The 20,520-nt window shown below is 39.0% G+C and overlaps 1 protein-coding gene and 1 pseudogene across 1 annotated transcript in view; one reads left to right on the plus strand and one right to left on the minus strand.

Moving 5' to 3' along the window:
- Positions 1-20,520, minus strand: part of ATRN (attractin) — a 177,518-nt gene that overhangs the window by 153,305 nt on the left and 3,693 nt on the right. The gene's annotated exons all lie outside the window — the stretch shown is intronic.
- On the plus strand, positions 4,556-6,047 carry LOC111548068 (annotated as a pseudogene).

Genomic DNA, 20,520 nt, shown 5'->3' on the forward strand with positions numbered 1-20,520 from the left:
TGACTTAAATTTTTGGCATCAATACTAAAAATATTTCTGCATTCCAAAGTTTCATCTCTAATCACAAAATTTTGATCTAATTTCTTAAATTCAAAAGAAAAAGATTCATCATTAATATTTACTCATACTAGTGATCTAAAATGTAAAATATTAAGCATTTGTCCTAATTATTAAAAATAATAATAGGCCAGGCGCAGTGGCTCAAGCCTGTAATCCCAGCACTTTGGGAGGCCGAGACGGGCGGATCATGAGGTCAGGAGATCGAGACCATCCTGGCTAACATGGTGAAACCCCGTCTCTACTAAAAAATACAAAAAACTAGCCGGGCGAGGTGGCGGGCGCCTGTAGTCCCAGCTACTCGGGAGGCTGAGGCAGGAGAATGGCGTGAACCCGGGAGGCAGAGCTTGCAGTGAACTGAGATCCGGCCACTGCACTCCAGCCTGGGTGACAGAGCAAGACTCCATCTCAAAAAATAATAATAATAATAATAATAATACTAATGCTACAATCATAAATGATATAACATTATAAATGAATGCTATATGTTTTAATATTTAGGACATTCTACTACAGCCATCCACAATAATTAAAACAACCATAAAATGATATGGCTCCCTCATATTTTTAAATAATAATAAATCATCAACCTTGAAAGACTCATTAAAAGCAACGGACCAGTCCTTTGCTCAAATCCTGGGCTGTCCCCGGAATTGTCCTGGCTGGATCAAGGTCTCCACGATACTCCTACAGGTAATTCCATCTGCATCCATGGCTTCATCTACCACCTCTGTGTTGCTAACTGCCCAAGCTGTATTTCCAGCTCAAGACTAGACCCATGTTTCAGACTTACATTCCTTATATCAAAAATTTAAGTCATTAAATCTCCTCCTTTTATGTTTTCTTTAAACAACTTTGTCATCTACCCTATCTTCCAAAAAATTATTGACTCTTTCTTCACCTTCACCTCCATTCATTCAGCCTACAAACCAATCTCATCTTTTTCCCTCTTTGATTCCACTGCTAACGCCAATGCTCTAATTTGAATTCTCCTCCTCCTTGTCTAGTCTACTGCAACAGTCTCTTAACTGTGGCTCAGCCCAGTTCCCCAGTCTGGACAGTTCTTGGCAGAGCCACCTGTCATCTTCTTTATAATGTTATAAAGGGCAATCTGATCAGGTCAAAACCTGCCTGGAAATCTTTGCACGCCTTAGCACAACATGCAAGGTCTGTGACAATCCAACCCCAACTTACCCCACCTGCTCCATCACTAGCCACTGCTCCCCAGACTGAGCAGACCATATTGTGGCAATATTGACTATGTATTTCTTCCTCAACTCACCTGCATTAAGTCTTTGTGGCTTAGCACAGCCTGACTTCTCTGTCTAGAATAACTTATTTTCTCCTAACCAACCTTTCAGATCTCACTTCAAATGTCCCTTGGAGCTCTGGGAACCTGTGCCCCAAGTTTTCTGTGCTGAGATGATTAATGCCTTCTCTGTCGTAAACGCATCATGTGGCTTGATTATTACTGTTATAGAGAATAATCTCTGCCCACGACACTGCCAAGACTTTCTCAACAACATATCTCATTCACCTCTTTTTCGCCAGTGCCTAAAACATCCTAGATATTCATGTAACATTTGTTGCCTAATAAATAACAGCATCAACTCTAACACAGTTTTGCAACAACAAAAATGTTCAAGCTCTTATTAAGAGCAAAGTTTACTATAAAGGAAGTCCAGAACAATCTCATGTGTATCCATTACAGTATGGGGAAAAAAAACATTTCAGAAGCTAGAGAACTGCAGGTGGACCTTTCTTTCAAAGTCATCTGAACACTGACTCTATTCCCTCAGATGAGTAGGTGCTGTGTGGATGCCTAGTTCAGTTCAAGAACAAAGAAAGTTCAATGGTTTACAGCAGCTATATAAAGGTTGTTCATGTTTTTTTAAAATAGAAATAAAAACTTCGGCTAGCCAGACTGGTTCATGCCTGTAATCCCAGCACTTTGGGAGGCTGAGCTGGGAGGATCGCTTGAGGCCAGGAGCTTGAGACCAGCCTAGACAACACAGCAAGACCCTATCTCTACAAAAAAATAAAAATAGGTTGGGCACAGTGACTCATGCCTATAATCCCAAACACTATGGGAGGCCAAGGCAGACGGATTGCTTGAGCCTAATAGTTCAAAACTAGCCTAGGCAACATCATGAGACCCCACCTCTACCAAAAAAAAAAAATTAGCCAGGTGTGGTATGGCACACACCTGCAGTCCTAGCTACTCAGGAGGCTGAGGTGGAAGGATCGCCTGAGTTCAGGAAGTCAAGCTATGATAATGCCACTGCACTCCGGCCTGGTGGCAGAGTGAGACTCTGTCTCTAAAAAAAAGTTTAATTATACACACACACACACACACACAAACATATCTATATATGTATATATATTTATTATATATACACATATAATTATACATTTTATATAATTATAATTATATAATATATATTTTATATATCTACATATCTACATATGTATATATATTTATTATAATACACATATAATTATACATTTCATATAATTATAAATTTTTATAATTATATAATTATATATTTTATATAATTTATATATATTTTATATAATTATAAATAAATATATATACCCACTACACATATGTATTTTTATATATTAGTTGTGTGTGTGTGTGTGTGTGTGTGCATCTCTCTCTTTCTCTCTCTCTCTCTGGACAGTACAGCAGCAAAAACTGAGTTCCAGAACCAATAAAACTCAATCCTGATCTTATGGCAGAATTATCTCTTCCCATTCAGCTACAGTCCACCTGAAATGATAAAACAGCCCCATTCTCCAATGCCCAAAACGTTGATGTGAGTTTCGTTAGTTTCTTCCTGTGCTTGATATCCCATTCATCACATGTATCAACAATTTATGATATAACTGCCATCAAAGACTTCCTTAGATGTATTCCTTCATCTCCATTCCCACTCTACCCTGAGCTCAAAAATAATTCATGGTAATCCTATTGCCAACACCTCTGGCTACCTTCAGCAGCTTCTGAGACCAGCCCACAAAGTCTACTAAGCACCCTACAGCAGAACGACATTCCTAAAGCACCAATGTCACCATGTCACTACCCTTGTCAATATTTAGAATAACTCTGTACAGACTGTAGAATGAAGTCTGAACTCCTCCTGTTCCTGACATTCTAACTATTAAGAATGTCCATCCTTCTCCTCTCACCTGCCAAGCCAATTCTCATGGTCCCCCAGACACTCGGTGCCCACTCTTACCCTTCCTGTGCTTTTGCTCCTACCGTGTTCCCCCTCCTTCCCGGAGGACACGCGCACGCGCGCATGCACACACACACACACACACACACACACACACACACACATTCCCCTATCTAGAATATGCTTTCAACCCTTCTTGTATATTCAACAACCAGAATCTCTCACAGGGCCCTGAATATTAGGCAAAAATAAGCATAAATAAGGGTTACATTCAACCTGTTGGCTATCAGGTCTCTGTAACTATAATCTCTTTGAAAGAGTCCATGTAAATATATAGCAATGAAAGAAAAGAAAAGGCAATGGGCAAAGATAAAGAAAAGAAGTTTAAGGATCCTGATATTTAACTCCACTCCTCTTAGTCATCTGATATCTTTCATTTACATTCACCTTTACGCTTTCCAGAAATTTTTTATGGTTATTTAAGACTACAAAGACCTACACAATCTTGCTTCTACCCATAAATGAAGAAAAAAGAATACCAGCAGATACTTAGATAAGTTTTGGGGGTTGAACAGACAAGATTTCACAATAGTTTGCAAGTGAGTAAATCGGAATAAAGAAAACACCGAGGTTTCTAGCCTGCGAGGTCTCATACAAGTGCTAAGAAAACTGAGGGTCAAACAGGCTTGGAGTAAAAATCAAAAGTTCAGTGTTACAGTATTCGAAGTCCCCAGACTGAGAAGAACATCTGAGTTTCAGGTACACATACAGAAGACCATTGAGTGCAGATGCACAGCAAGTGCCCAGAAGAACTCTGACTTTTACAAGCCAGAAGAAGACAAAGTCTGCAAATGAGCAGTCAGTCAAGCATGGCAAAAAAGAAACAGAGCATGGAGTCCCAGAAATCCAGAAGCAAGTTTGCAAAAAGGAAGCAGTGAAATGTTATGAAGTTTTGTAAGACAAGGCCAGAGAATTAACCACTGGATTTGACAAGCTGTGGACACTGCTGCTCCTATGATCTCTGACAGTCATAAGTTACAGAGAAAATTGGAAGTGAGGAAGTAGGACAAGAGAACAATTTCACTTGCAGGAGTTTTGTTGTAAAATGAAACATAGAAATGAGGCCACATTTGGAGAAGTCATGGGAGATAAAAGAAGGGTTGCTTTTTTCCCCCCCAGAGAGCTAATAATCTACAGATAATTATTAGAATAAATAAAATACTTTAGGAAAGGTGCAAAAAGTCCACTGCATTTCCTTTAACCAGCAGCAAACAACTAATTATAAAAATTTTAAGAGAGGCTGCAGCTAAGAGAAGATGGAGACAATACTGGCACAGCAGCAGTGCTATCTTGAGGAGAAGGAAAGGCTCATGGATGTCATGGCCAAAGAGATGCTGACTAAGAAGTCCACGCTCCGGGACCAGATCAATTCTGATCACCGCACTCAGGTCATACAAGACAGGTATATGGAGGTCAGTGGGAACCCGAGGGATTTGTATGATGATAAAGATGGATTACGAAAGGAGGAGCTCAATGCCATTTCAGGACCCAATGAGTTTGCTGAATTCTATAATAGACTCAAGCAAATAAAGGAATTCCACAGGAAGCCCCCAAATGAGATCTGTGTGCCAATGTCAGTGGAATTTGAGGAGCTCCTGAAGACTTCGAGAGAATCCAAGTGAAGAGGCACAAAACCTGGTGGAGTTCACAGATGAAGAGGGATGTGGTCGTTACCTCGATCTCCATGACTGTTACCTCAACTACATTAACCTGAAGGCATCTGAGAAGATGGATTATATCACATACCTGTCCATCTTTGACCAATTATTTGACATTCCTAAAGAAAGGAAGAATGCAGAGTGTAAGACATACCTAGAGATGCTGCTTGAGAACCTTCAGCATTACACAGATAGAGTGAAGCCTCTCCAAGATCAGAATGAAATTTTTGGGAAGATTCAGGCTGAGTCTGAGAAGAAATGGGAGAATGGGACCTTTCCTGGATGGCCAAAAGAGACAAGCGGTGCTCTGACCCATGCTGGAGCCCATCTTGACCTCTCCGCATTCTCCTCCAGGGAGGAGTTGGCCTCCCTGGGTTTGGACAGATTGAAATCTGCTCTCTTAGCTTTAGGCTTGAAATGTGGCGGGACCCTAGAACAGCGAGTCCAGAGACTATTCAGCACCAAAGGAAAGTCCCTGGAGTCACCTGATAACTCTTTTGTCTGCCAAAATCCCAAGTCAAAGAGCACCAAGCGAGACACTGAGAGGAGCAAAGACACTGCTTTTCTAGAAGCCCAGATCTATGTATACTCTGACTCATGGGGAACAGCGACATCTCACTCACGAAAATGCACAGGGCAAGCAAGCAAGGACAGGAGAAGAGGAAGAAGAACAGATCAGTGACAGTGAGAGTGAAGATGAAAAGAACGAGATCATTTACAACCCCAAAAACCTGCCACTTGGCTGGGATGGCAAACCCATTCCCTACTGGCTATATAAGTTTCATGGCCTAAATATCAACTATAACTGTGAGATTTGTGGAAACTACACCTACCAAGGGCCAAAGCCTTCCAGCAACACTTTGCTGAATGGCATCAAGCTCATGGCATGAGGTGTTTGGGCATCCTGAACACTGCTCACTTTGCTAATGTGACACAGATTGAAGATGCTGTCTCCTTGTGAGCCAAACTCAAATTGCAGAAGGCTTCAGAATGATGGCAGCCTGACACTGAGGAAGAATATGAAGACTCAAGTGGGAATGTTGTGAATAAGAAGATATATGAGGATCTGAAAAGACAAGGACTGCTCTAGTGCTCAGGGATGTAGCTCAGCTTTTGGGCTAGCCCAGGCTTCCCTGAGATCTGCTTTTGCTTTTTCTCCCAACCAAATCCTCTTAAAGACCTTTTGTTACATAGTCTCATGGTCTAGCATGCATCCTGTAGAAACAAGGCATGCTGGCAGATTGCAGGGTTGAGATGTGTTTTTTCTGTTTTATATTTTAAAAGATTCTGCCAGAAAATAAAACCAGACCTTGTTAAAAAAGAAAAAATTTAAAGATACAATTTACAAAAGTATAAAAAACATCAAATATCTGTGGTTCACACCTGTAATGCCAGCACTTTGGGAGGCCGAGGCAAGCAGATCACTTGAGGTCAGGAGTTCAAGATCAACCTGGCCAACATGGTGAAACCCCATCTCTACTAAAAATACAAAAATTAGCCTAGCATGGTGGCGCACACCTGTAATCCCAGCTACCTGGGAGGCTGAGGCAGGAGAATTGCTTGAACCTAGGAGGCGGAGGTTGCAGTGAGCCAAGATCACGCTACTGCACTCCAGCCTGGGCAACAGAGCAAGACTCCGTCTCAAAAAAAAAAAAAAAAAATCAAATATCTTGGAAACAGATACACAAAACCTCTGCATAGAAAATTATAAAGCATTAAGACAAATTAGAAAAGATTTAAATAAATAAAGGTATACACCATGTTTGGGGTTCAGAAGACTCAACATTATAAAAGCTGTCAATTCACTTAAAACTGAGTTATAGGTTCAGTACCAACCTAATCATATTCTCAAGATATTCTTCTTGTCAAAAATGAACAAGGTGACTCTAAAATCTATATGGAAATGCCATGGACCAAGAATAGCCAAAACAAACTTAGAAAAGAACAAGAAGAATAAGTTAAGGAGACTTGACATAAATCTATACTAATTAAGACAGTGCAGTATTACTGGCATAAGGATAGACAAACAGACCAAAGGAATAGAACAGAAAGTCCAGAAACAGATCATATATACATAAACACCTGATTGATAACACAGACAGCACTACGGAGCACTGGGAAAAGAAAGGTCTTCTCAAAAAATGGGACTGGATATGCATAAAGCAAATAAATGTGACTCTAATAAATGTGAATCTGAGCATGCATAAAGCAAATAAATGTGACTCTAACCTCACACCACACACACACACACACACACACCTCTTTCTCCAGGTGGACTGTAGATTTAAGTGTGAAAGACAAAACAATGAAATGTCCAGAAGACAATATAGAAGAGTATCTTCACAATCTTGGGATAGGGAAAGATTTCAACAAGATGCAAAAAGCATTCTCCAAAGGGAAAAAAATCAATACATTTCACTACGTTAAAATCAAGAAGTAAATGCAATCTGCAATATAACATCATTTTAACTGCCAGCTGAACCTGAAAAAAAGTAAGAGAAATCACTAAAGGCCAAAAATAGAGACCTGAAAATCAGAGGAGGGAACATGTTAGCCAACTCCATAGTGTCCTGTGAGAGGCTGTCAATCTCCATGATCCAAGAGCACATCACCCTCTATAAAAGAATCTGGATCTAAATGCTCAAAAGGAAGACACTGAGGCCTAGGTCAATGTAAGGCAGGGAGTTGGAACCAAGAGCCCTTCAAGAAGGGTGGAACCCTTAAAGAGCTTTTAAAAATCAAACCTAGCTCTTAGGCACAGAAAAGCAACAAGAAAGCAGTTTCAGCACGGATCAAGGCAGGGGAAAATCCCTCCCAATTACTTCATAATGAGTCCCACACCCATTTGAGTTCTAATATATACTACCCTCACTTGGGTTCTAGCTACCCATAAGAAAATAAAATCAACATAGAAAGTAGCCCCAGGTCAGAATACCCCCAAAGATATCTAGTAAAAATAATTACAAACTCTCTCTAGAGACATCTGTCTATTGATAAAGTCTCACTGAAGAGAAACTCAAATTTTCAACAAAATTGAAGCAATGCACCATGAACAAAAATCAGCAAATTAACAACAGGATTAGACCCTATAAAGTTCAGTTACTAGAACAATCCAATAAAGAACACAAACTAAATTTAATTTTGGGAGGCCAACATGGGTGGATCATGAGATCAGGAGTTCAAGACCAGCCTGGCCAAGAAGGTGAAACCTTGTCTCTACTAAAAATACAAAAATTAGCTGGGTGTGGTGGTACGCACCGGTAATCCCAGCTACTCGGGATGGGCTGAGGTAGAGAACTGCTTAAACCTGGGAGGCAGAGGTTGCAATGAGCTGAGATCACACCACTGCACTCCAGCCTGGGCAACAAGACTTGGTCTCAAAAAATTAATTAATTAATTAATTTAAATTGCTTAAAGGCACAATAGGATCAAAAGTATCAAAAAAAAAACGCTATGAAAATAAGTGATCAGTTTTATTCATAAAAGATAAAACCTCTAGAAATTAAATTAAAAATATAATCACTGAAAATGAAAATTTAACAAGTTACAGCGCAAATTAGATACAGTTAAAGTGAGAATTTGTGAACTAGAGAACAGATCTGAGGAAGTTATTCTGAATGCAACAGAGGGAAATAAAGAGATAAAAATTATGAGAAGTAGAAAGTAAAGAGAATAATAAAAAGAATACGCAACACATGTCTAAAAGTCATACTAAGAGAAAATAACAAATAAAATGTAAAAGATAATACCTGAGAATTTCCCAGAAATGATGACAGACTTGAATCCTCAGATAAAGAATGCACATACACTGAGCAAAATAAAAATAAATCCACATTTGGGCACATCATAGTAATACTACATTAACACAATCAACCAAAAGAGAAAGGGAAAAAAAAAAATAACAGAGAGACTATGAGTAAAAGCAAGAGCACGTATAAAAAACCAGAATGGTTGGGTATGGTGGCTCACACCTGTAATCCCAGCACTTTGGGAGGCCAAGGTGGACAGATCACTTGAGGCCAGGAGTTCAAGACCAGCCTGGCCAACATAGTGAAACCCCATATCTACTAAAAATAAAAAAGTGGCTGGTCATGGTGGCATACACTGTAACCCCAACTACTCAGGAAGGTGAGGCACCAGAATCACTTGAACCCGGAAAGCAGAGGTTGCAGTGAGTCAAGATCACACCACTGCAATCCAGCATGGGTGAAAGAGCAAGACTCTGTCTCATTAAAAAAAAAAAAAAAAGGAAAAAAGAAAAGGAAACAAAATGGCACCTGAGATATGCTTCAAAATAATCTACGCCAGCTGGCGGGAGGAGGGGAGGGCATGGGAATGGGGCAGTGGTAAAAGTGAAAAAGACTGGCTATGAGCTGCAAATGTTGAAGCTGGTGACAGACACGTCAGACTTGTTATACTTTATATTTTTGTTTATTTGAAATTTTCCAGAATAAGAAGCTAAAAAAGAGAGAGAGAAAAAAAAATTACCTATGAATGAATTAGACTGACAGCTGACTTTGAAATATCAGTAATAAAAATCAGAAGACATTGAAAAAAATATTCCAATTGCTCAAACAAAACACTGATCAATCTTAAATTCCAGCCCCAGCTATATGAGCATTCAAGGGTGAAGATAAAATAAAACAATAGACAAAATCTGACATGCTTGCCAAAACAAAAGCTCACAAGCACAGTTCAAAAATTCAGGCCAGGTGCAGTGGCCCATGCCTGTAATCCCAGCACTTTGAGAGGCCGAGGCAGGGGGATCATGAGGTCAGGAATTCCAGACCAGCCTGACCAACATGGCGAAACCCCATCTCTACTAAAAATACAAAAATTACCCAGGCACGGTGGTGGGCGCCTGTAATCCCAGCTACTTGGGAGGCTGAGGCAGGAGAATCACTTGAACCCGGGAGGCAGAGGTTGCAGTGAGCCAAGATCGCAACATTGCACTCCAGCCTGGACAACAGGGCAAGACTCTGTCTAAAAAAAAAAAAACTCAAAGTATTGGCAAATCAAATCTAAAAATCTGTATTAAAAAACATATCAAGGCCAAAATGGGTTCAACTCAGGAATACAAACATGGTCTAACAATTAAAAAGTGTATCAGTGTAATTTACCACATTAACAGATGAAAGACAAAAATCAGTATGATCACAGGTCACGTTCTACATGCAGGGAACTATTCCATAGGATTCCTTTTAAAGTCAGGATCAAGACCGTTCAACAATGTCCTACAATGATAATATTCAACAACATGAACTAGCTCATTAATGAGACAAGAAACAAGGTGTATACGGATTAGAAATAAACTGTCACAACTTATTGGCAGCATGACTATCAACAAGGGAAACAGGAGACTCCACATACAAACTACCAGTACTACAAGAGCTTAGGAAGGATTCATAGATATACAAATTCAAAATACAAGGAAATCAATTCTGCCTTTGCACTTCTGCCATCATCATGATGGTGAGGCTCAGCCAGGCTCTGACACAAAGAGATGTGACAGCTGTGACACCCCCATCCCCACCAGCTGAACCCAGTCAACCTCCTGCCTAGATCCAGACAGGTGAATAAGTTTACTAGACATCAGAGAAGTGACCAGATAAATACAGATACTCATGAGCTAAATATTACTCAATGCAATAATAATTTTAAAATCCATTCCTAGGTACTACAGTAATCAATTAGTTTCTAGTAATAACAAAATTCTCTATCTAGTAGTAAATCTAATAAAAGTGTGTCAGATCATTTGAAAAAAGCTATAAGAATTTACTGAAAGATATAAGAGACCTAAATAACTGGAAATATAAAGCATCTTTCCAGAAGGATGCGAAGGATAGAAAAGCCCTCTATTATAAAGATGACAGATTTTCCCAGGCTTATCTCAACATCAAGTGAAATTCCAAATAAAATATCAACAGGGATTTTTGTTGAAATTAGAGGAGCTAAGAGTTAAAAACAATCAAGACAAATCTGAAGTTTTAAATGATCATAGCACAATTCAATTCAAATGGGGAGCAGGGGCAAATCTGTTCTATAAATGGAATTGCAACAACTGCTTACCATATAAAGATAATTAAATTAGGTCAATATATAACAAATCATTCACAGAAGTAAGTTACAGGTAGATAAAAGATCAGAATGAAATAAAGCAAAATTTTTAAATTCTGAGGAAGTGAAATATAGAAGAGTATATTTACGAGGTTAGTACAGGAATTTTAAAATATAACACAAAAAGGACAAGCCATAAAGGAAAAGACTTATAACATTTACTACATATGGGTTTTGGTTTTTTGGGGCTTTTTTAAGAGACAAGGTCTCTCTCTGTCATCCAGGCTAGAATGCAGTAGTGTGATCTTAGCTCACTGCAGCCTCAAACTGCTGGGCTCAAGTGACCCTCCCACCTCAGCTTCCCAAGTAGCTAAGACTACAGTTATATGCTATCATACCCTGCAAATTTTTAAAATTTTTTATAGAGATGGGGTCTCACTGTGTTGTTCAGACTGTTCTCAAACTCCTGGGCTTAAGCAATCCTCTCACCTCAGCCTCCCAAAGTGCTGGGATTACAGTGTGAGTCATCATGCCTGGCCTCATGTATTTTTTAAAATGAGAATGGTTATTAAACTGCTATGGAATTTGGATTCTATTCAAAATATATTTTTAAAGTAATACTGTATAATGGGTTTTTTTTTTTCAGCAGCTCTATTTATAATATACAGAAATTGTATCTCTGCAACTCTATAAATTCATTTTTTTTGAAAAATAATGTGTCAACTGCATGTCAACCTACAAGCAAGGAAGTAAAAAGAATTCCAGTTATTTTCGAGGTGTTTCAAAAGACTGAAGATCACTACCCTAGAGAAAAATCACACATGTATACGCATAAAGAGATAGGTAAAGAATGTTAATTGGGCCGGGCATGGTGGCTCACACCTATAATCCCAGCACTCTGAGAGCCCCAGGCAGGCAAATTGCTTAGGCCAGGAGTTCAAGATCAGCCCGGGCAACATAGTGAAGCCTGGTCTCTACTAAGAACACAAAAAATTAGCTGGCTGCGGTGGCACATGCATGTAGTCTCAGCTATTCCAGAGGCTGAGGGAGGAGGATCACCTAAGCCCCGAAGGTCAGGGCTGCAGTGTGTGGTGATTGCACCACTGCACTCCAGCCTGGGTGATAGAGTGAGACCCTGTCACAAAAAAAAAAAAAAAAAAAAAAAAGAATGTAATTGTAGCACTATTTGTAACAGCAAAAGTTGAAAAATTCTAAATGCCCATCAGCAGGAAAATGGGTCAGTAAACTGGAATCCTTCTGTAATTAATATTAACTATGAATCCGCTAGAACTACATTTATCAACAGATAAATCTCCAGCATATCTCATCTCAAGATTAAAAAATGCTACATGTTTTTGGGAACAAGATACTGTTTGCAGACATTATCTCTCTGTACTTTCTCTCTCATATCTGTAATAAGAGTAGAAACATGCAAGAGAAATAATAAACATCAACTTCACCATACTAGTTACCTCTGGGGAAAGGGTATGGTGAACAGGATTAAGAAGGGGTGGTAACATGGGGACCCTGGTCAGTATCTGTAACATTTTGTTACTTAGAATAACATTAATATGAAGAAAATTCAGAAAAACCAGGTTGCAAGTACAAAGAGATATTCCTTGCATCTCTTCCATAGGCTTCGAATATTTCATATTAATAGGAAGTTACAGTTAGTTCAGAGACTGAACCAGCACTAAACATATTATCACTTTAAAGAAATGAGTTGTACATTTTGTCAGTATTGGTCAGTGTTTCTCAAAGAGTTGGCCAAATACTGCTCCCATTAAAAGACAGTCATGGCATCTATCAAAAGAGAAGCATAAGACACAATGATATTTATATATAAGTTATGAGAAGGCATAAAATGAATCTAATTCTGCAGATCTCAGGATCATCTTTGCCAAACCTTCTGATCAAAATCCTTGACAAGATATCTTCAGTACTTCAAAAACAAGTGTTCAAAAGGGAAAACTGAGTGACAATTATAGCCAGGTTGGCCTTTTCATTCAATTTAGAGAAAAACTATCCAAACAGGAAGTGTGATATTTGTAGAGAAATGCTTACAAATAGCTGAAAATCGCTATCATTTTATCATTTAGAATCAAAACATGCAAAAAAATTCTAAAAAATAATTGTGAAAGCACAAATTTATGAATATAAAACATTAGGACAGGTAAACTATTTTTAATAGCACAAAACACAGTTAAATTCAATCTCTAATATACATTTTATACCAAAATTTAATGTCTTTTTTTTGTCTACAACTCATGCTTTTCCTTACATAATTAAAGCACATAAAACAACATATATACTTTTCCTTACATAACTAAAGCACACAAAACAACATATGCACCATGTTTTAAACAGAGTAAGGTCAAATTTTCCTTTGAATATCATTATAAATTGTATTTAAAATATACCTTATAATCTTTATTAACAAATTACTTTTACTTTATTTAAAATTATCTTAAAAACAGGATACATTTTTTAAAGAATTATTATTTTTTAATTCCTACGAGAATCCATAAGATTATACATTTTTGTGAAAGAATCTGTGAATTCAAAAATTGAGAAAACACAGGTCAAGGGAGGTTATTTATGTGACTCTTAACAGCAGCTAACAGAATTCCAGCCCCTAATGTTTACTGGCTTCTTAGTAAACCAATCAAAAAATTACTCGAATACAAAAAGGACCAAGAGAAATTAACTGGAAAATTCATTCATTTAATAATTGTATACTTTTAATGTCAAATTCTAAAAAAAAAAAAAAAATAGGAAATTCACCCATTACTAAAATTAACTTCTCTAAGTGAAAACCAGAAAATTCTAAATAGGTAAACATGTAAATAAATAGCTAGAACTGAAGTCCACCCAAAACGTAAACAGAAAAACTGAAAACTTAAGAATTAAAAATTTAAAGGGTCCAAGCATGGTGGCTCTCATCTGTAATCCCAGTACTTTGGCAGGGTAAGATGAGAGGATTGCTTGAGTCCAGGAGTTCGAGATCAGCCTGGGTGACATAGTGAGACCTCGTCTCCACAAAATTAAAAAATTAGCCAGGCATGGTGGTGCGCACCTGCAGTTCTAGCTACTCAAGAGGCTGAGGTGGAAGGATCACTTGAGCCCAGAGGCTCAAGGCAGTTGAGGCTGCAGTGAGCAGTGATTGCACCACTGCACTTCAGCATGGGTGACAGGGTAAGATCCTGTCTCAAACACTCGAAGATCAATCCACTAGCAGAAAAAGAAAAAAAATTTTTTTAATGTTTTAATTGAAAGGATGATATCAAACCATGGTCTCAGTGATAAAAGAAAAGCAGTTAAAGAGATATGACATAAAGAAAATGAAAAGTGGAAAAAAAGCAAGACAAATATAAGAAAGCCATCATAAGAAGGAAGTCACGTTAATAATAACAGACAAGTTTGAAAGTATAGAAAGAAAAGGGAAAATGGAACAAAGTAATGAAATTAAAGATGAGAATAGTATATAATATATAGATGGAAGTCACCTGCCAAAATGCATATGGGAATTCACAGAAAATAGTACAGTATTAAGTGGGAAACAAGTTTCATAGTAAGTTAATGGCCAATTTCCAGACACAAGTATTTCAAAAAGTACAACTACAGTTTCAGTTCAGTTTTGGAAATATGATTGTGTTAAACAGAAAAACCAGTGTAAGATTTCTATTCAGTCATAACACTAGGTACCCACTTCTGTATTTGTTAAGATAAAAATATCCTACAAATATATTAAATCACTTAATCACATTTATATGGTCAAAACTGTTTTGATCATAAACATAGTCTCCTTTTTATCCTATGTACATACCTGTCCTCTATACTGTGGTAAATAAAAAGCATCTGCCCATCTTGGGAACCTTTCATAGAGATAAAGTCTATGGTAATTTGTTACAGAAGCCCTAACTGACTAACCCTAGTCAGCTGACCCTCCCTCCCTCCCTCTGTATGTTCGGAATTGTTCTACTGTTAAGTGACAGGAAATCCAACTCTAACCGGCTTAAGAAAAACACAGACTGCAGTACTTCACAAACCAAAAATTACACCTTCAGGCAAGTTTTGATGCAGAGATTCAGAAAGTTATCTGGTCTCCGGCTCCATTTCTCTGTCATCCTCCATCTTCTGGGAGTTGCTCTGACCTGAAGTGAATTCCTTACAACAGCAATGCTAACTCTAACAGTTCTAGGCATTATGGCCTCGCCACACAGAAAAGAAGGCAACACATGTCCTTCTAAATGCCCACAGAGGAAAGGGATCTCCGACAAAAGTCCTGAGATTCACTCTGATTGAGTCCATTAAAATCAATCGTAAGCCCATTTCAAAACAATCAGCACGACCAGAAACTGGAATGCCCTGAGGGCTTATCCTAGGTCAAGCATGCACGTGAAGCTGCAGATTGTCGGGAAGGGATAAAGAGTCCATTACAACCTTACAATCTCACCCCCTTCCTTCCATTACACCCCTCACAAGTTATGTTCCAACAACATGCATCCACATTCAGTTCTCCACATGCTGTGGGTTGGACTGTGTTCCCCAAAAAGATATGTCAAAGTCCTAACCCTGGGTCCCTGTGAATGTGACCTTATTTGGAAACAGGGCGTTGGCAGATGCAACAAAGTTACGATGACCTCATACTCGTATATCCAATATGACTGGTACTCTTAAGAGAAAAGATAGAGACACAAAGGGAGGGAGAGTAGCATGTGAGATTGAAAGGGCGGAGGCAGAGACTGAAGTGATGCATCTACAAGCCAAAATGCCAAGGACTGCTGGCAACTCCAGAAGCGAAGAGAAAAGCAGGAAACAGATCCTCCCTCAGAGTCTTCAGAGAGATCGTGGCCCTGCCAGTACCTTGATTTCAGGCTTCTAGCCCCCAGAACTATCAGAGAATAAATTTCTGTTGTTTTATGCCATGAGTTTGTGGTACTTCACTGTAACAGCCCAAGGAAATTAATACACTAAGTATGATAATCCATAATTCTTTGCCTTTGCAGATCAGCTCTTCATTCCTTCTGGAATGCCTTTCTCCCCAAGATGGTCTACTCACACTAAACCTCTCAGACCTCCCCAAATGTCCTCTCTTCTGTGATGTCTTCCACCAGAACCCCCAAAAGAGTTAGTCGATCACATCTTAGTCCAGCAACACATATTGCCTGTATTTTTATTATGAAGTTCTAACTGCTGTGCACATAGCTGTCTTCCCTTCATAGTTATAAGTTCTCTGAGGGGAAAGCAAGGCCTGATTCTTATACACCTTCATATCCTCAAGGAACAGCACAGTACCTAACACATAATATTCAGCAGATATTTATGAAGTGAATTAGCTGATGACGGCCGGGCGCGGTGGCTCAAGCCTGTAATCCCAGCACTTTGGGAGGCCGAGATGGGCGGATCACGAGGTCAGGAGATCGAGACCATCCTGGCTAACACGGTGAAACCCTGTCTCTACTAAAAAATACAAAAAACTAGCCGGGCGAGGTGGCGGGCGCCTGTAGTCCCAGCTACTCGGGAGGCTGAGGCAGGAGAATGGCGTAAATCTGGGAGGCGGAGCTTGCAGTGAGCTGAGATCCGGCCACTGCACTCCAGTCCGGGCAACAGAGCGAGACCCCGTCTCAAAAAAAAAAAAAAAAAAAAAATTAGCTGATGACTTATTTCAAAAGAAGATAATAGGGGTCAGGTGCAGTGGCTAGTGGCTCATGCCTGTAATCCCAGCACTTTGGGAGGTCAAGGCGAGATGATCTCTTGGGGACAGGAGTTCCAGACTGGCCTGGGCAACAAAGTGAGACCTCATCTCTACAAAAAAATTTAAAAATTCGCTGGGCACACTGAAGTGGGAGGACCACTTGAGCCCAGGAGCACTGTCCTCCAGCCTGGATGACAGAACAAGACCTTGTCTCTCAAAAAAAAAAAAAAGGTATGATTTGGGAAAATTAACTATTATAGATTATAGAGAACTGAAGATGGGCCTTGATAAGTAGAGACGAAAAGAAAGAATGGGTGAGCAGTGAGGAGGGAAGTGCTGAATTTAGCAAACATAGAAAAACCATGAAGTGGAAAGATTTGGTTAGGAAAAAAAGGGATGTGAAGGGAATGGGAGCCTTCTGCTGAGGATCATTTTAGAGGTAATAAAAGAAGTAAAATAAGAGACACGTTTTTGCTTTTTATTACACTTTAAGTTCTGGGATACATGTGCAGAACGTGTAGATTTGTTACATAGGTATATACATGTCAAGGTGCTTTGCTGTACCCACCAACCCATATTCTACATTAGGTATTTCTCCTAATGCTATCCCTCTCCTAGCCCCCCACCCACCGACAGCCCCAGTGTGTGATGTTCCCCTCCCTGCTCCCATTTATGAGTGAGAACATGTGGTGTTTGGTTTTCTGTTCCTATGTTAGTTTGCTAGGAATGATGGTTTCCAGCTTCATCCATGTCCCTGCAAAGAACATGAACTCACCCTTTTTTATGGCTGCACAGTATTCCACGGTGTCTATGTGCCACATTTTCTTTATCCAGTCTATCACTGTTTTTAGAAGACTGATACGACAAAGTGTGAAACAGACTCTGCAGGTGTAAGAGAACAGTTAAAGTGCAATAGAAGCAGGTCAGCAATGAGGTGAAGGACTAGGTGCACTAGAACGGCAACAGAAGAAATGAAAAGAAACTATACAGTGTAAGAGCAGAAAAAACAAACAGGTAGAAAGAGCAAAAGATTACTCCTAAGTTTTGACCTTTGGTTAGCTAAATTTGGATTTAGCTAAACCAAATAAGGAAGTACAAAGAAAAAGACTATTTTTTTCAATGACAGTAAGAGGTTTGGTGTTACATATGGTTCAGTATGAGGCGACAATAAAACATCCCAGCAAAGATGCCCACCAAACAGTGGAAGACAGAGAAGTTCAGGAGCAATATAAGGACAGAAGACATATATGGCAGTCACGTGGGTAAAGATGACTTTTTAAAAAGTCATAAGAAGTAAATTACAGAATTTCATTCCTTTATTCAACAGATATTTACTGCTCACTATGCTCCAGGCCCCTACCCTCATGGAACTTACAATGTACTGGGGAAAACAGATGAGCCTAAATTGGACTTCTGAACATAATTTTAGGGCTTGAGGTTAACATCACTTAGTAATTACTATAAGAAAAAAAATTTTTTAACTTTTTACTTCTTCACATTTTATTTTCGAGAATTTTCTTTCTTTCTTTTGAGACAGAGTTTTGCTTTTGTTATCCAGGCTGGAGTGCAATGGCGCGATCTCGGCTCACTGCAACCTCTGCCTCCTGGATTTGAGCGATTCTCCTGTCTCAGCCTCCTGAGTAGCTGGGATTACAGGCACTTGCCACCATGCCTGGCTAATTTTTTGAATTTTTAGTAGAGACGGGGTTTCACCATGTTGGTCAGGCTAGTCTCGAACTCCTGACCTCAGGCTATCCACCCGCCTCAGCCTCCCAAAGTGCTGAGATTACAGGCATGAGCCACTGCACCCAGGCAAGAATTTTCATTTCACTAGTTAAAAAGGCATTTAGGTCGGCAGCCAGAGAGATTCAAGTGAATTTAAGATTTTTAAAATGTTAGCTTTCCTACTGTAAAAATCTGTTTTCCTTCCTTTGTTTCTCAAAGTGTTTGTTGGAATTAGGTCAGTTCTTTAAAGAATGTCCATAAAGAGTGATTGGACTCAGAAAAAAAAGAGACGCCAAATGGTACAATAAAAAGAACACGGGTTTGGGAATTAGACAACCCTGAGTTCAAATCCCAATTTTGCACAACTTCTGTGACCTTGGACAAGTTATTCAGTACATCCAAGTTTACTCATCTGTGAAATGGGAATAACTTCACTCTAAGGACTAAAGGGAGCTATTTCTAATAGGCAGTTGACACGATATATATATATACACACACACACATACATATATAGGTGTATATAAAAATAAATATATATACACATACATATATATACATATATATATACACACACCTATATACATGTATGTGTATATATATTTATTTTTTTGGAGACAAGGGTCTCCCTTTGTTGCCCAGGATGGAATGCAGTGGCATGATTATGGCTCACTGCAGCCTCAACCTCTTGGGCTCAAGCAATCCTCCTCCGTCAGCCTCCCATGTAGCCGGGACCACAGGCACATGCCAACACACCCAGCTTACTTTTTTGTGTGTGTGTGTGGTAGTGAGGAGCTCTCACTTTGTTGCCCAGGTTGGTTTCAAACTCCTGGGCTCAAGTGATCTTTCTGCCTCTGCCCTGCAAAGTGTTGGGATTACAGGTGTGAGCTACCACACCCAGCCACTACTATTATTACTGTATGTGCTGGGCACAAAACAGATGTCTGATAAATGCTTATTTTCTTTCTCTTTTTTTCCTACAGAAGGTACATCCTAACATTATCAGGCAAAAGGTACATCCTAACATTATCAGGCTCAATCCAATTCACCAGATTATTCTATTCAATTCTCCCAAACATTTTCTATAGCAGGAACTTAAAAGAATTGAATGCACATTAAATTCAAAAACGAGCTTAAATTATCCTATGGGCATATTTATCTTTTGAAGAAAAATTACACTGGTGACATTACAAGTAGAAAAAAATGATCACTGAATTATGAAGATTCACATAAGAATGAATGAAAGTGGTACTGCCTTAGAAATCACACACCAAAGATTCTATAGGTATTTTTATTAAACTGACATCCTTTAACTTATCCTTTAAAATTAGTCATTTCTATGTCATCTTTTATTTAGAAAAAAATGTTACTAACGACAATAATTCAATAATCTAAATTTTATATAACACCCTGAGAGTTGTCCTGAGGATTAAATAATACAATGTACATGAAAATGCTCTCTGGCACATAGTATGCACTCAGTGATAACCTTAGGGAAATCCACTCCTTATTAGCCTATGTTCCCTTCAATTAATGAAAAAATCCTATAACGGCAATTATAACACAGGATTTACAGGACTAAAAAGCTCAGAAAATACTCCAACTTGATGCCATTCTAAATCAGAAAGGTATTCATTTAATGTCTTTTAATAACAAAAAAGTTTGTAAGTTAAATCAAAATACAAACCACTGTAATCAAAACCAACATTTCACTCTTGCCCCCAAAAGAATACTTCGACTAAAATTTTTTTTTTTTTTTTGAGATGGAGTCTCACACCATCGCCCGGTCTGGAGTGCAACGTCACAACCTCGGCTCTCTGCAACCTCCGCTTCCCAGGTTTAAGTGATTCTCCTGCCTCAGCCTCCTGAGTAGCTGGGATTACAGGCGCCCGCCACCACGCCCAGGTAATTTTTTGTATTTTCAGTACAGACAGGATTTCACTATGTTGGCCAAGCTGATCTCAACTCCTGACCTCTTGATCCGCCCGCCTCAGCCTCCAAAGTGCTGGGATTACAGGCATGAGCTACCGTGCCCGGCCTTGACTGAAATTTTATTGTTTTTTTTGTTTTTGTTTTTGTTTTTGAG

The sequence above is a fragment of the Piliocolobus tephrosceles genome, chromosome 20 (genome assembly GCF_002776525.5).
Source record: "Piliocolobus tephrosceles isolate RC106 chromosome 20, ASM277652v3, whole genome shotgun sequence".
Taxonomy (NCBI): Eukaryota; Metazoa; Chordata; class Mammalia; order Primates; family Cercopithecidae; genus Piliocolobus; species Piliocolobus tephrosceles.